The sequence below is a fragment of the Ochlerotatus camptorhynchus genome, unplaced genomic scaffold (genome assembly GCF_037179485.1).
Source record: "Ochlerotatus camptorhynchus isolate MF236.1 unplaced genomic scaffold, CSIRO-AGI_Acam_v1.1 ptg000080l, whole genome shotgun sequence".
NCBI classification, from domain to species: Eukaryota; Metazoa; Arthropoda; class Insecta; order Diptera; family Culicidae; genus Ochlerotatus; species Ochlerotatus camptorhynchus.
Window position 1 is genome coordinate 2,526,374 of NW_027040570.1, and position 14,958 is coordinate 2,541,331.

General features: G+C 37.6%; 1 protein-coding gene across 9 annotated transcripts in view; it reads right to left on the minus strand.

The window, feature by feature from the left end:
• Pvr (PDGF- and VEGF-receptor related) overlaps positions 1-14,552 on the minus strand; it is a 193,419-nt gene extending 178,867 nt beyond the window's left edge. For all 9 annotated transcript variants that reach the window (XM_065217830.1, XM_065217826.1, XM_065217831.1 and 6 more), the window contains exon 1: positions 13,703-14,552. The gene's annotated coding sequence lies outside the window, so the exon portion shown is untranslated. The remainder of the gene's footprint in view (positions 1-13,702) is intronic.
• Between the last annotated feature and the right edge of the window lie 406 nt (positions 14,553-14,958).

Consider the following 14,958-nt stretch of genomic DNA (forward strand, 5'->3'; position numbering starts at 1 on the left):
TCCATCGATCGGGTCTGGCAAATTAAGAGATCATGCTGGGTGAATCATTTTTGTCCACATCTATCATTAGCTATGAAATGGAATGGTTTTTATGTAAATTAAGTCAGTAATAAGGTTAAAGGAAAAGTGTTGCACGTGTAGTTAAACGGCTGGAACGGAATAACAACCGCGCCTAGTTTATGACTGTTTATTCGATACTCGTTTCCGGATGGTATGGATCGTAGAGTTTTCTAACATTTCACAGATTTGCGAACAAAAATGGGAAAGCTAGTCGAAGTCAACATGCAGTATTTTACTCTGAATCCTAACTCAATTCTGTCTTAACATTCAACCTTTCGCCCTCTCTCAAGTGGCTCATGGTCCACTGGACGTTAATATGTGTTAACATTGCTACACGAAGGTCTTGTTCCGAGAAGAGCATGCTTTCACGCTGTTCTAATTCACAAGCAAAATATCAAACTTCTCGAGTTGCTTGGCCGAGGGGTTTCCGGAATTGAAGCGATATATATATGGACTTAGGTACACAGGTCTCAAACGGTCACCCAAGAGACATATATATACTGATGCACCATTCAATCGTTGGAGGTGTACGCGAGGCCTGCGTCTGGCGGGTAGCAGCGTGCACATAGCCACAGCGAGTTCATTCAATTAACTTTGAAGGGAGCTGCAAGTGGCGGAGTCGAAGCGTTAATTTAAAATTCAATGAAGTATGACGACCGTCTCAAGACATTTGTCGAATGCTGAACTGCTATACTGTTAATTCTTCATGCCTATTTGTTGTTTTCTTCGTAAGGCACTATTGCTCACCTCTCGCTGCCTTTTATGTATTCCTACTGCGGATATATATGTAGCATATGACTGATTCTGACAGGAAATGAAATCATTGAGGATCAGAGTTAAATTGAAAAAAAAAAAAAAAAAAAAAAAAAAAAAAAAAAAAAAAAAAAAAAAAAAAAAAACTTTCCCAAGGCGAACCAGCCAATGGCTGAAAGCCTTGTAAATAAAGGAAAAAAAAAAAAAAAAAAAAAAAAAAAAAACTTTACAGTAATGACCCGATTTTGTCAGCCCCTCAGCGCATCAGACTTTAATTTTTCAATAATTTCACATAACCGTAATTCCAAATCTTTCTCATGCTTCTTCAAGATGGATGTTTAAGGTATACTTTGGTGCAATACGATCACTAAAAAAGCGCTTGGGTTTCGTAGAAGATTAGAAAAGATTTTCAAAAGGGTGGCTGACAGAATCGGGTTATTGCTGTATTTTATAAATTTAATAACAACTGTGTACTCCGTTAGTGATTATCTACTGTACATACAAATTTACGGAAGTAGTTTATGAACAACCTCGAAGAGACGAACTCCTCGAATTTATACTTTACAACTTTTCCATGTAATCCCGAGCAGAAGAAAATAACTAATGAATACCTAATTCAGATCTGATACCAAAATTTGGTATTGACTAGCATGACATAAGAGGTAAAATACCAAAGATTAATACCAAAAAATTACATGCAAAATACTGCATAAATAACAAACATTGATACTTGGATACCAATAGAATACCTGTGTGGTATTGTTTTGGTATTGCATTATCATAATTTGGTATGGAAATGGTATTGTGGGAGCATTTTTTTGGTATTTTACCTCTTATGTCAGGTTCATCCATACCAATTTAAGGTATCGAGATATTCGTTCCTGCTCGGGCAGGAAAAAATAACTTATTAATACCAAGTTGGGTTCTTTAAGGGTATTGAGGTAAATGCATATTCGTAATCTGCATTAAAAATGGAACCCAAACCTAAAATGTCATCAATTTTGTTGCACTAGAACTATTTTAAATAAGAACGATTACATTTGCAAAAATCACCTTATTAGCGCCCCTCGGTGTCACTTTGTATGTGAGCGAGCTGTCAGTTTGTTAGTTTTGTGTCAAACAGTGAAGTTATTATTTTGCTTAAAATCTTGATTTAAAAATCGAGATGAAAGTGTGTAGGTTCGAAAAAAAATATCGCTGTGCTCAGAAAACGAAGCTCTTTCAGAAGACATTTAAAAACCGATATATTTTTCAAAATTTAAGAACCCAATTCAGGTATGAAAATAGCATAACTGGTAACCTAAATATGGTATTAGTGAGGCTGAAATAAGAGGTAACATATCCAAAATAATACCTCAAAAATATTCTACGGATAACGAACTAATGAATAATTTAGTTATTACAATAACTAACGGATAACAGACGCTTTTTTAATTGCCAGAATACCATAGCTAGTTATTTTGAAGGTCTTTTAAGACCAATTCAATATTTCTTTTAGGTGTTATAGGCTAAAAACTGAAAGATCACATTTTGTTATTTTGGTATTCATTTGATATTTTACAAAATATTTCGATAACTGAATAATATCAAAACCACAAGCATACCCAAATGGGGTACCATACCACATTAAGATATTCATTTATTATCGGTTCCTGCTCGGAAAGAGGTAAAATACCAAATAATAACTCAAAAAAATTGCATGCAAAATTCTTTGTAAATAACAAAAATTGATATTTGAATACCAAAAGAATACCTGTGTGCAGGGATAGAAAATCATTTACATTCATTTCGTGCATTCATTTACATTCATTTGTCTCTAACTTTTTTTGTCAACAGTATAACGTTAAATGGTGTATGAAGCTTTTGTAGCTTTTGATATTAACTACAACTTTTGTAAATAGCTAAAATCTGAATCACTTATGCATGACGAAATAGAGCTGGCAGAACATGCAATTTACATTCACTGAAAAACAATGGTTGGTTCTTTTCGCTCTGATTCATCACGCATAAGAGATACAGATTTGAGTTGTGTACAAAAGATATAGCTAATATCAAAGTCTACAAAAGCTTCAAACACTATTTGATGGAATTCTGTTGATGAAAAAAGTTAGAGGCAAATGAATGTAAATAAATGCACGAAATAACGGCGCCGGTGGTGTAGTGGTAGCGTGATTACCTCTCACCCCAGCAGGCCTGGGTTCAATCCCAGTCGGCGCCGCCGGGATGTTCTGAGGCATAACATCTCTGATCACGCCTTCCTTCGGATGGGAAGTAAAGCCGTTGGTCCCCGGTTCATGAGTTGATGGGTCGATAGGTAGGGTCCAGGTGTGGGAGCTGCCTTCCTGGCACGTCGGTAGCATTGGTGCTCAGCACGGAAAACAAGATCGACGGAAAAAACAAACCAAAGTAAAAAAAAGAATGCACGAAATGAATGTAAATGATTTTCCATCCCTGGTGGTATTGCATTTGCATAAATTGGTATTGGAATGGTATTGTGGGAACATTTTGTTTTGGTATATTACCTCTTATGCAATGCAAGTTTAAGGTTTAGAAATATTTGTTCCTAGTTTGCGAGGGGTATGGTTGAGTCCCCTCGTATTTATGAACAAAAAATATTTCAGTATTTGATTTTTTTTTTTTGGGAAGATCAAGAAACTACGATTGCAAAAAAAAATATGAGATTTTCTCAAGGGAAGAAATATGAAATCATATTTTTAGGGTATGCAGTCTTTTGGCAATTAAGCCATGAAATCTCCTTCCGAAATTTCCACCGGAAGCAATACCAAAATTACAAAAAAAAATTTGATGTTTTCGGACTTTGAACAAAAATTTTGGCCCCGGGAAAATACTCAAGGATTTGAGAATTTTGTTGAAAACTGGATAATTCCAAGGGTATTATATGGAAAACTCCTAGGACATTCTAGGTAGTATTATTTAGGCTTGCCGTGCAGAATTACAAGGTAATCAGGATGTCTACTCATATTGCTAAATAAAATTCCTTGAGTTTTCCAGGGTTTACAGGACTTCAAAGAAAAATTTCCTGGTTGGTGAAGAAACATTTTTTTTTATGCGTTAATAAAATGTTCTTTTTTGTAAAATAATAATTCAAATGCCATAAACGATTTTACTTATTGTGCATACGACTGAAAGCTAATGCGACGTTTACGCAGGTAGCAACTCAGACTCACGAACCTCAGCATATTAGAAGTTAAAGTTGAATATTTTTGTAATTTTTTTAGACATAATTTAAATATATGACACACTTTCGAAGTATAAAGTTTTTTTTTTCGATAAAACTTCTGTGTTTACATCAATCAACTTGAAACTTTATGCAGGATTTTTTTTAGAATTGTCTCAAGATTTTTCTTAGAATCAACTAAAAAGTTCCTCAGAGTTGGTATTTCTTTACAATTTGCTCCATAATACTCTAGAAATGCTCTATAGAACGTTTTTGATTCACCCTGAAATTCTCATAAAATTCTTTGCTATTCTCGCAATTACCTAGGAAATCTCAAAAGAATTCTCCTGAAAATATTTATGCTCAGTATTCTTCTAAAATATTGATCTAAAATTTCCATGGAATAATCATCGGAATGCTCTCTATATTCTGTTCAGAATTGTCTTGGAATGGCTCCGTGAATTCCTTGAAATTGCTCTCAGTATTTCCTAAGAACACTTCTTTAAGTTCTATAAAGATCATTACAGGAACAACCTCGAAACTTTTTTTCTTTCTTTGGTTTGTTTTTCGTCGATCTTGTTTTCCGTTCTGAGGCAGCTCCAACACCTGGACCCTACCCCTATTGACCCATCAACTCATGAACCGGGGACCAACGGATTTACTTCCCTTCGTGATCAGAGATGTTATGCCTCAGAACATCCCGGCGGCACCGACTGGGATTGAACCCAGGTCTGCTGGGGTGAGAGGTAATAATGCTTACCAGTACACCACCGGCGCCGCTTGAAAATAATTATGATTTCAAAGACACTTTTAGATGAGTACACATTTGAAGGAAATTCTTCATCAACATTTCAAAAGAACGAAACTGTTTTTGTAAACAATGACTATCGATTTCATGCGAATTAAAAATCGTACATGCACATCAACTGTACCATCAAACAGAGGAATGTGTCCTCTACCAGTTGGTATGATTAATTTGCAGCAGTGAAATCTGCGGTTGAAAGATTTTTTACAAAACCAGTTTCGCCCTGATGAAAAACATCAAATTATGATCAAATTCTAATATCTAAAATCTGAGTCGAATAAAAATATTGAGAATACAACAAATCCCTCGCTTTTGTGTAGGAATTGGGCGTTATATTTATTGAATGAGAAAATGAACGTCACTTTCATGGTTATCATAGAGCCCAGAAAACCCTCACTACACTTTTGATTGAGTGCACCCCCAAAATGCAGTTTCTAATTGCTGATAAGTTATCTACAAATTTATGATCCATTGTTAACCTCAGTTTACTTCACGTCCTCTCCTTGATATAACAATTTCCTCACCACTAGTAGTTGCTTTTCTCACTGTTTCCACACGTAAAGGGTGATACGGTCAAAATTTGGTCAAGGGAAAACGCGTGTAAATCGGTGAAATCGTTTATTTAAAAAATCAAATTAAATTTCTTTTTCAAGTTCAATTAGTATAAAATTCAGGAAAAATATTCAGTTAGGCTTCCGCTTTTCCAAATCCGAATTGCTGGGCTTTACGCTTGACCCCTGCCATCAGATTTTGTACAGCCACCTTGTCCACCTTCTTCGCCGCAGAAAGCCAGTTTGCCTTGAACTGCTGCTCGCCCTTAGCAGTTTTTTTGGTCTTCTTTAGGTTCCGCTTGACAATAGCCCAGTTTTTCTCAATTGGGCGGAGCTCTGGCGTGTTGGGAGGGTTCTTGTCCTTGGGAACCACCTGCACGTTGTTGGCGGCGTACCACTCCATGGCCTTTTTACCGTAATGGCAAGATGCCAAATCCGGCCAAAACAGTACGGAACAACCGTGTTTCTTCAGGAAAGGCAGCAGACGTTTATTCAAACACTCTTTCACGTAAATTTCTTGGTTGACAGTCCCGGAAGCTATGAAAATGCTGCTTTTCAAGCCACAGGTACAGATGGCTTGCCAAACCAGATATTTCTTTGCGAACTTTGACAGTTTCATGTGCTTGAAAACATTTGCTACCTTTCCCCTTCCTTTTGCCGTATAAAACTCCTGTCCCGGAAGCTATTTGTAGTCGGCTTTGACGTAGGTTTCGTCGTCCATTACCACGCAGTCAAACTTCGTCAGCATCGTCGTGTACAGCCTCCGGGATCGCGCTTTGGCCGTCGTATTTTGTTTATCATCGCGATTTGGAGTCACTACCTTCTTGTAAGTCGATAGTCCGGCTCGTTTTTTGGCTCGATGCACGGTTGTAGACGATACACCCAGCTTATTTGCGGCATCTCGGAGAGAGAAGTTAGGGTTTCGCTTGAAACTACCGGCAACTCTCTTTGTCGTCTCAGCGGCTTCCGGTTTTCGATTTCCCCCCGATCCAGACTTCCTGGCTGTCGACAAACGTTCCCCAAACACTTTAATTACATTTGTAACGGTTGATTTGGCAACTTTTAGCGATTTTGCCAACTTTGCGTGCGAGTAGCTCGGATTTTCGCGATGCGCGAGCAAAATTTTGATACGCTGCTCTTCTTGCTTGGACGGCATTTTGACAACTGAAGAGTGAATTCCAAAATCAAAATAGGAGCAACATTCTACACACACACACCTTCAAAATGAGGGGTGTTCAGGTTTTTTAAATGCAAAATTGAAAGAAATACGTCAAGTTGATATTGACCAAATTTTGACCGTATCACCCTTTACTGCTACACATTAAGATTGTGTTTGCGTGTTCGGTAAACTTTACCGAAATCAGAACAGCTGAACGTTCGGTAAAACTTTGACCTTCATTTTAACGGTTATTAAATTTGAAAAAAAAAAAGTATCAAAACATGTTCACTCGGTGCTTCCCGTTATAAAATATATCCACTGGGTACATTTCGAGACCATGCTAAATAAATATTTTCCGGATAGCTCGCTTAACCAAACGCTATTTTGCAAGTAGGGCTTCGGGACATTATAATTGTCGTACTTAAAATTAGAAGGGCATGGAGCCTCAGACCGCCTAGTCAACGAAGGCGCGGTATTACCAGGCAGCGGGTTCGATTCCCGGTTCAGTCAATGAAATCTTACGGGTTTGATTTTTTTAGATTTCCCTCGGCATAGAGTATCATTGTGATTGTCGCGCAATATATAAAATCATGCATTGTTTTAGACATATAAATTAATAACTGCATCTAGAACACTTAGTTTGGAGCCGGCAAAAAATATTCACGCTCCTAATTATTAACAACATGCAAACGTGGGTTTAGGTATGATATCAGCATGAGCTTAATGTGATTAATCCCCCTATAAATGAGACAAAAAATTTATGTATTCACAATGTCCAGATAGAGAGTTAGTGTCTTGGGAAAAGTTGTAGCAACAATGATTTAAAAAAGCTTTATGCAAGCCGTCAAAATCGTGCATTGTAATGTATGCAAGCGTACACACATTGCACTGTATGCAAGCGTAGACACCTTTTTTGAAAATGGAACTCAGAAAACAGTTTTATTGTTTTATTTATTTATATTGAATTTAAAGATCCATACACTGTCCTAAAAAGCTGATTTCCAAAATTTTAATTGATTGATTTAATAACATGTTTTATTAGACGTCTTATAAATATTTTCTAACTCCATTGATTTCATTGCATTACTTTACAATATTGTTGAATAAAGGTGAACACGGTCAGCAGTCTGTTGCTACCAACTTGCTGGATCTAACTACTACCTGTTTTTTGGCTATGGAAGATAAAGCGCAGGTTGACGTAATCTACACACTAAGATTTTGTTTTCGTGTTCGGTAAATTTCACCGAAACCAGAACAACTGGACGTTCGGTAAAACTTTGACCTTCATTTAAAAGGCTATTGCATTTGAAAATAATTTCAAAACATGTTCAACCTTGCTTAAATGATTAAATCTTGTCATTTTAGTGGAGATTTAGTTTGAAAGTAGCTGAAAAGCAATTGAATTGAATTGCATAAATTTTACCGAACGGTTCAGCTGTTCAGATTTCGGTAAAAATTACCGAAGTCTGCGATAATTTCTAAGTATGTATACGGACCTAAAAGCGGCTTTTGACAAAATTGATCATAAAGTGTTGCTCTGCAAGCTATCGCGGTTGGGAGCCTCGAATCGATTGGTGCACGCAAACCAAAAATCTATTACAATGAATGTTAGTTCCGTTTCCTATCATCCTCTGTTCATGAACATCGCAATGAATGTTAGAAATTGACCATGCAGGCGATGTAATGGATTTTGGTCTTTTTTATTTCGTGTTCTATCTACGCTTTCGGCTATACCAGTAAGCTTGTAGAACGACGCACATTGTAGAACATTGTAGAACGACGCACACACTTGTCTCGAATCTCTCCAGCAGAAAAAGCATACGAAGTCGAGCATGCGAGAAAATGAGCGCTTCATGTTTGCTTTTAGGCTAACCATATTTAGAAGCATGGAGAGAGCAGTGGAGAAATCACAGGTCTGATAGTCGCAACGTCCGTGGTTCGAGTCCAGTCGGCAACCTTTTTTCTATTTTTTTCGACATAATTAATTTCACTCACTAATACACTCCACATTTTTCGGTCTCCAATTTTCTTACATCGGACCGCAGCTAGGTATATCGCATCCTCGGTTCATGCGGTCTCCACTAACATCCTCTGATGATGAATCACACATAATTGTAAGCGAATCTTACATCCCCCGGTTGGGTGTGTAGTGGTTGTCATCGTACTTGACTGGCAGAACGCTGTACGTTAAACACGGATCTTATTTTTCATCGCCATTTGCTTGCACGTCCGGTGTCCCGCAAGGAAGTAATTTAGGACCGTTACTGTTTGTGTTATTTTTCAATGACGCTGCATCTATCCTTGGCCACAAGTGCAAGCTCGTATATGCTGATGATTTAAAAATCTATGTGGTGGTATGCTGCATCGAAGACTGCTTTCTCCTGCAAAGGTTGCAGCGTCGCGAAATGTCATGTGATGACCTTCTATCGGTCCAAAGACCCGATAACTTATAAATACCACATCGATGATACTGTTCTTGGCAGAGTGGATCAAGTGACGGATCTTGGTGTCGTATTAGACTCGAAGCTTTCCTTTCATTCCCAATATGCGTCGATTATTTCCAAGGCTAATCGTTAGCTTGGCATCATATCTAAGATTGCCAAGGATGTCACGGATCCACACTGTCTAAAAGCGTTGTATTGTTCACTCGTAAGGCCGATCCTAGAACATGCTTCAGTTGTATGGGCTCCAAACGACGTAACATGAAACCTAAGAATCGAGCGTGTGCAAAAAAAGATTCATACGGTTTGCGCTCAGAAACCTACCCTGGCGTGATCCTTTGAGAAAAAATCAGCCATCATGACTGGCACTGTCGGCACTGCCGGCACACTGAGATAAAATTTGGCGCAAAATAAGTGTGTAGAGTGACCACTCCTTGAGAAAAATAATAGTAAAAAGAAACTAAAGATTCGGTGCCATGATTTTTCTCTCTCGATGTTTGGACGACGGGCTCCCAGGTTATTACGATTTTTAAAATGCATGGCCTTTGAAAAAAAATGAGAGCTTGAAAATTTTACAAAACGATGTTATGACATCATAGGCTTGGAAACTATCAAGATCATGAAGTAAAATAGTCAGAATATTGGATTAAGATTTTTTTCGAAACCTCGTTAAATTGTTAGAGATCTATGACAATTTCGAGATCACAGGAAAAGGAAAAAAATGATTTTCATGATCTGGATTTTTTTTTTTTTTTGAAAATAACTGGTTTGAATATTTTCATTACAGAGTTGATAAATTAGTAATTCTGTCAAAATTAATTGGGTTCTTTTATTTTGAAAAATATATCAGTTACTATGCATCATCTGAAAGAGCTTCGTTTTCAGAGCACAACGATATTTTTAACTTTACCTTCGGTATTACCTTCCATCTCGATTTTTATATCAAGATTTCAGTGGCGTCGCCTTAACCTCAATCTACCTGTGCACCAACTCTCAAAACATAAACAATTATCAAAATATTGCTTGCAATGGATAGATATCGAGTTAACTAGAAGATTAAGTGTGTTTTTCAACCGATTCGAGTATGAATATGGCATTAAATCTGTTTTTGAAAGTTGGTGCAGAGGTAAAAAGTGAGGTATACGCGACGCCACCGCAAGATTTAAAGCAAAATAATCACTTCGCTTTGTGACACAAAACTAACGAATTGACAGCCCGCTCCCATGTAAAGTATCACCGAGGGTGGTTTTTGCTTATGTAATCGCATTTAATTAAAATAGTTCCAGTGCTTCAAAAATTGATAACATTTTGGATATCGGTTAAATTTGTATTGCAGATTACGATTATGCAATTATCTCAATACTTCTAAGGTTGTGTTCCATTTGGTGAATTTTCACTTAAATTTTACAGATGGTAAATTTTCAAGTAGCTCTCCTACTCCACCAGACTTATTTGTGATCGTTTTGCAAGCTGCGAAGTGATTTTTTGGTTCAAATGAGAAAAGGTGGTTGAAGTACAGTTAGTGCTGATTGGCAAACGCGGTAAAATGAAAACAGAAGAGAATGCAGATCCGTGTGATGTTCGGACAGTATATAGTGTAATAGCAGGAACCTCGATTGACACTGATAGCTCGACATTGTTTACCTTTGTTACTTCCGACGTAATGTAAATTTGACCTAAATGCTTGAGCTCGAAATGCTTGATCGAAGACGTAAGCTACAACAGGTTACGTTTATAGCTAAATTACTCAACGGTGACGTCGATTGCTCTCATCTTCTGTCACTGCTTGATTTCCTTGCTTCAGGTAGGATGTTACGTCAGCAATCCCTGATGAAACCGAGCTTTCATCGTACTCTCTATGGCTACAACCAGTCCAATTTGTGCAATGGTTCGTATATTTGTATCCGTAGAGTCTGCTTTTGATGTTGGTATGTCCACAACTCAATTTTCGAATAGAGTAAGAAGACTGAACCTTATTTAAGATAACGAATAGTTTATTCATTAAGACAACTTTGTCAGATGAATTATTAAATAAATAAATAAATAAATAATATCTCTTGTAACACTATGCGTCCATGTTATAATCGCTTAATGCTTAATAAACGATGTTTTAGATTCATTATTCCACCACACTGGTTCAGTCTAACAACAAGATGAAATCAGTAGAATAGTGGTTACCGTTTCCGATTTCCAAGCAGTAGGTGGCGGGTTCAATCTTAAGCTCAACCCTTTTTTTTATTTGTATTCTACGTCTAATTAATTTAAATCATAATCATCGATCACATCACTCACGACAACGAATTCATTCATCTAATTTTAAAAAAAATAAACCAGCACCCTTTTCTTGGAAATTGGAGAGGTAATCATCTCTACAGGACCTTGAAGGAGCTAGAATTGCTATCGAGAGTGCTGATAGTTTCAAGCAAGCTTTTATTGATTATTGAGTATTCAAGGATAGCTCAGATGGCAAGGCAAGCGGTGATCGGAAGGTACGTGGTTCAAATCCCATGCAACGACTGTATGTATGTATGTATGTATAAACATTTCTAATATCTGTGTAGTGTTGTGCGTGCCTCGTCAGAAATAATGAAAACAGAATCTAAAGAAAAATCCTGTCCTCCTGTTCTTCATTTCGCGCTAATTTTCCCGCAGTTGAATAATCGTTTAATAAATACAGTGATTTAACAGATGATAACAGTGTCTAATTAAACATTAGTTCACAATGAGAACAGCATCTAACTATTTAAGGAAGCAATGATGTATAATAAAAGTTGAATAATCAAAAATATGGTCGAATAAGCTCTGTTACAACTCATGCAAGTCGAATAAAAGCTTCTCAGCAAACCTTAAACATCAAGTAGTTTAATGCCTGAACAGAAATTAATATTGAAAATAGTACAAGTATTATTAAGCATGCAGTTAAATAAAATCGTCCAGAAGTCGTACTTTCAATAGGCGATTGTTTGTTAGGTTGACAATCATAAAGAAGTTAGGAATCTCAAAAGACGTCAGGGCATCATTGAAATGCACTTAAATATCTAACAATATCTATTAATATTAATTTTACACGTTTAGGTTTCAGAATTCATGTCAAATTAGTTCTGTTTCAAACAGTTGTTCCATATTTCGATTATAAATTGAACTTTATATGAAATTCATAACCCTACCACAGACTAACAGACGTAACTATTTGAACATTTATCACTGTAAAAAGTCGTCGCTAAAACACTTCTGCCGTCTGTTGAGTACACTACCCAAGTAACAGTCAAGCTCGCTAATGCAATATAAGACATAATGCTGATATAAGACTAATATAAAAATTTAATGCCATTTATCAGCCTTATAGTAAAAAATGCCCTTTTCGGGTTATTAACGGGCTTGGTGGTTACTTGGGTATGACGGGCAGTACACTTAACAGATGGCTGTAGTGTGTAAACGTCAAATGCAAGGGTATTCACTATACTCCCCACAGATGGCGGTACTACCAACTAAAAAACATTTAAATTGACATTGTTTAATGGGTGTTCGATGAGAAACTTGCTTGTCTGTGTCCCTACTATAATTTAATGTCATTTTCAAAAGTTTTGTTCGACCCTAGTCAAACATAAATTACTATAATTTAATATTGACCTTGTTAACTCGAAGTGGCATAAAATTTAAAATATCTGTACTTGAAACATGTTTATATCTATGTTTAAATCTTTTATTGCTTTTATCACAACACTACATTGTAAAATTCCATAATCCTGATGCTTTTTAAAAAAAAAATCCATACGGTGATTTCGTACGATGACCACATCCACACTCTAATAACTTACTAATTTCACTCACTAAGCGAATCACGTTCGTTTGGCACCTCGCATGGAAAAAAAATACACCAACAGAAAATCCCACACCCCAAAATATTCCTCTCCCTCTTCTAAGTAGACACCGATTTGTTTTGATTGTGACTCAACTCGATACTAATCCAAACAGAAAAAAAACCTCACCTGAACCCAAAGTCATAGAAACAGGTAGGGCAAATGTGAATATACCGTCTATTTCTTTCTCCCGCTGATTAAATGGTTGACGGAGTGCGAAATCTCCGTCAACCCATTTAAACAGCGGCAGAAAGAAAGAGACGACAAGTTTACCTTGCCGCACCTGTTTACATCCCATTGACCTGAACCGTTCTCCCATACGTAACAATCACTGCGTGTCTGTGTTCCAGAAAGTGCTCATGTTTATTGTCCAAGCGCGCCTAACCCAGCCACACACGCCACTCACAGCCAACGTCGTCGCGACGTTGGTTGGTAAGCCGCAAAACCGGTTGACCGCGATGTGCTGCGCCGGGCGAATCACTCTCACACCACGCCATTCACCGAAAGGTATTTTTATTGTATTTCATATAGATACACCAAACTGTAAACGTTAAGTGAAGGTATGTATGTATATTTGAGCTGTGCTGAACACAGGTATTCTTCGTTTATTTTTGTTATTCGCAGCTCGCAATTAACGACATACGAGCATTTGAATGTTTGTCGATGGAACTTCATTTGAGCTACGGCCAAGTCATACCTGGCGTTGCGTCACGCAGTTTAATACATTGCTAAATTGTTACTAATGTGTAATTGATGTTGCATTTTTTTTCTGTGTGACAAACCAAATGTGCCGTGTCTTGCAAATATCTGACTGAATTTGAATATGACATCTGACTAACTGTATCCATGTGCGTGAGATCTTTTGAAAACAAACTGCTTGTTTTTCCATACTCACTTTGGTTGTTGTGCTGTTGTTCTTATTACGTCTTGGTAACCCTTTCGCTGACACCGAGCATTCCACTCTAAGCTTCTTCTTTCACCGAAATCACTTTGTATTTCTCCGCCGCATGCACAGAAAACATCTCAAAGGAACATTTCGGATATCACTAAATTTATCAAATATTTTATACTTTTCAACTTAAGAGGCATTCATCTGCTTTTATCGTTTTCTTCTTTACTCCACTGATACAGCATATTCATACGGCGAGACGACAAAATTTTCCTCTGATTCTGATATCTTGAATTCTCTGCTTCTTCGTTGCCATTCATTGACTTTGTGGGCCTTTCCTTTGAAACCAGACTTTGCCCTGGTCTCGGGTTCTCTTTCTCTCTCTCTCTCGTAATTTGTTTCTTATACTTTTTGGACGGGGACCTCACTCAGATTGCTGCTCCCCGTTCACTTTGCTCTGCCCTCCCAAGCGCGATTTATCACTTCCATCACCATTCAGACACATGTATGAATGCAATAAGAAAAAAAAAGCACTACAAACACTTTAGTAATGCTCTTGAAGCATACTACACTGGAGAATCAAACATCTGTGCAACTGAACAACTTTCTTGGAAGTACTGCACCCAGAACAATTAAAAAAAAAATACACTTACAAAGGGAGATCACACTTATATTTCCATTCACGAAACACCGAAGGTTAGTATACGTTCATTTAACCGTGTAGTTTTACACACTTGTGGATACTCCGTGCAAGTTGCCGTGAATGCAAAGAGCAGCGCGCGCGTTCGATGCAAAATGTGTGGACGGCGAGCGCGACGAACAAAATACGTCCGAAACGGTTCAAGGTTCACTCGAGACTAACTGCGGCGATCTGAGCAAGCAGTAGTATTGGACCCTCTCACTACACTCCGCTCATATGGTTGGTTGTTACTACTATGCTTAATCGAACACCAGTGAAGATTGTTTGTGTACGATGAATTGTCTGCATCGTCCGAGGAACGAAACTGTGGAGTGTGTTCATGATTGATAATGCCGGTTGGCGCGTCGAGAGGATGAAGCTAGTGAATATCTACTATCGAGGGCCTACTGTGGGCTGAAGAGCTGCGGAACTTTATGGATCGATAGGTCTGAGCCAGATGACAGTTAGAAAAAAAAAGAGCTGCGGAAATAACTAGTTAGTCAAGCTTCTGCTTCTGCAGTTGTTTGCGGTGACATCTATCGGAAACTACGCATAATTTGTTTTCCGTTAGTTCTTGACAGAG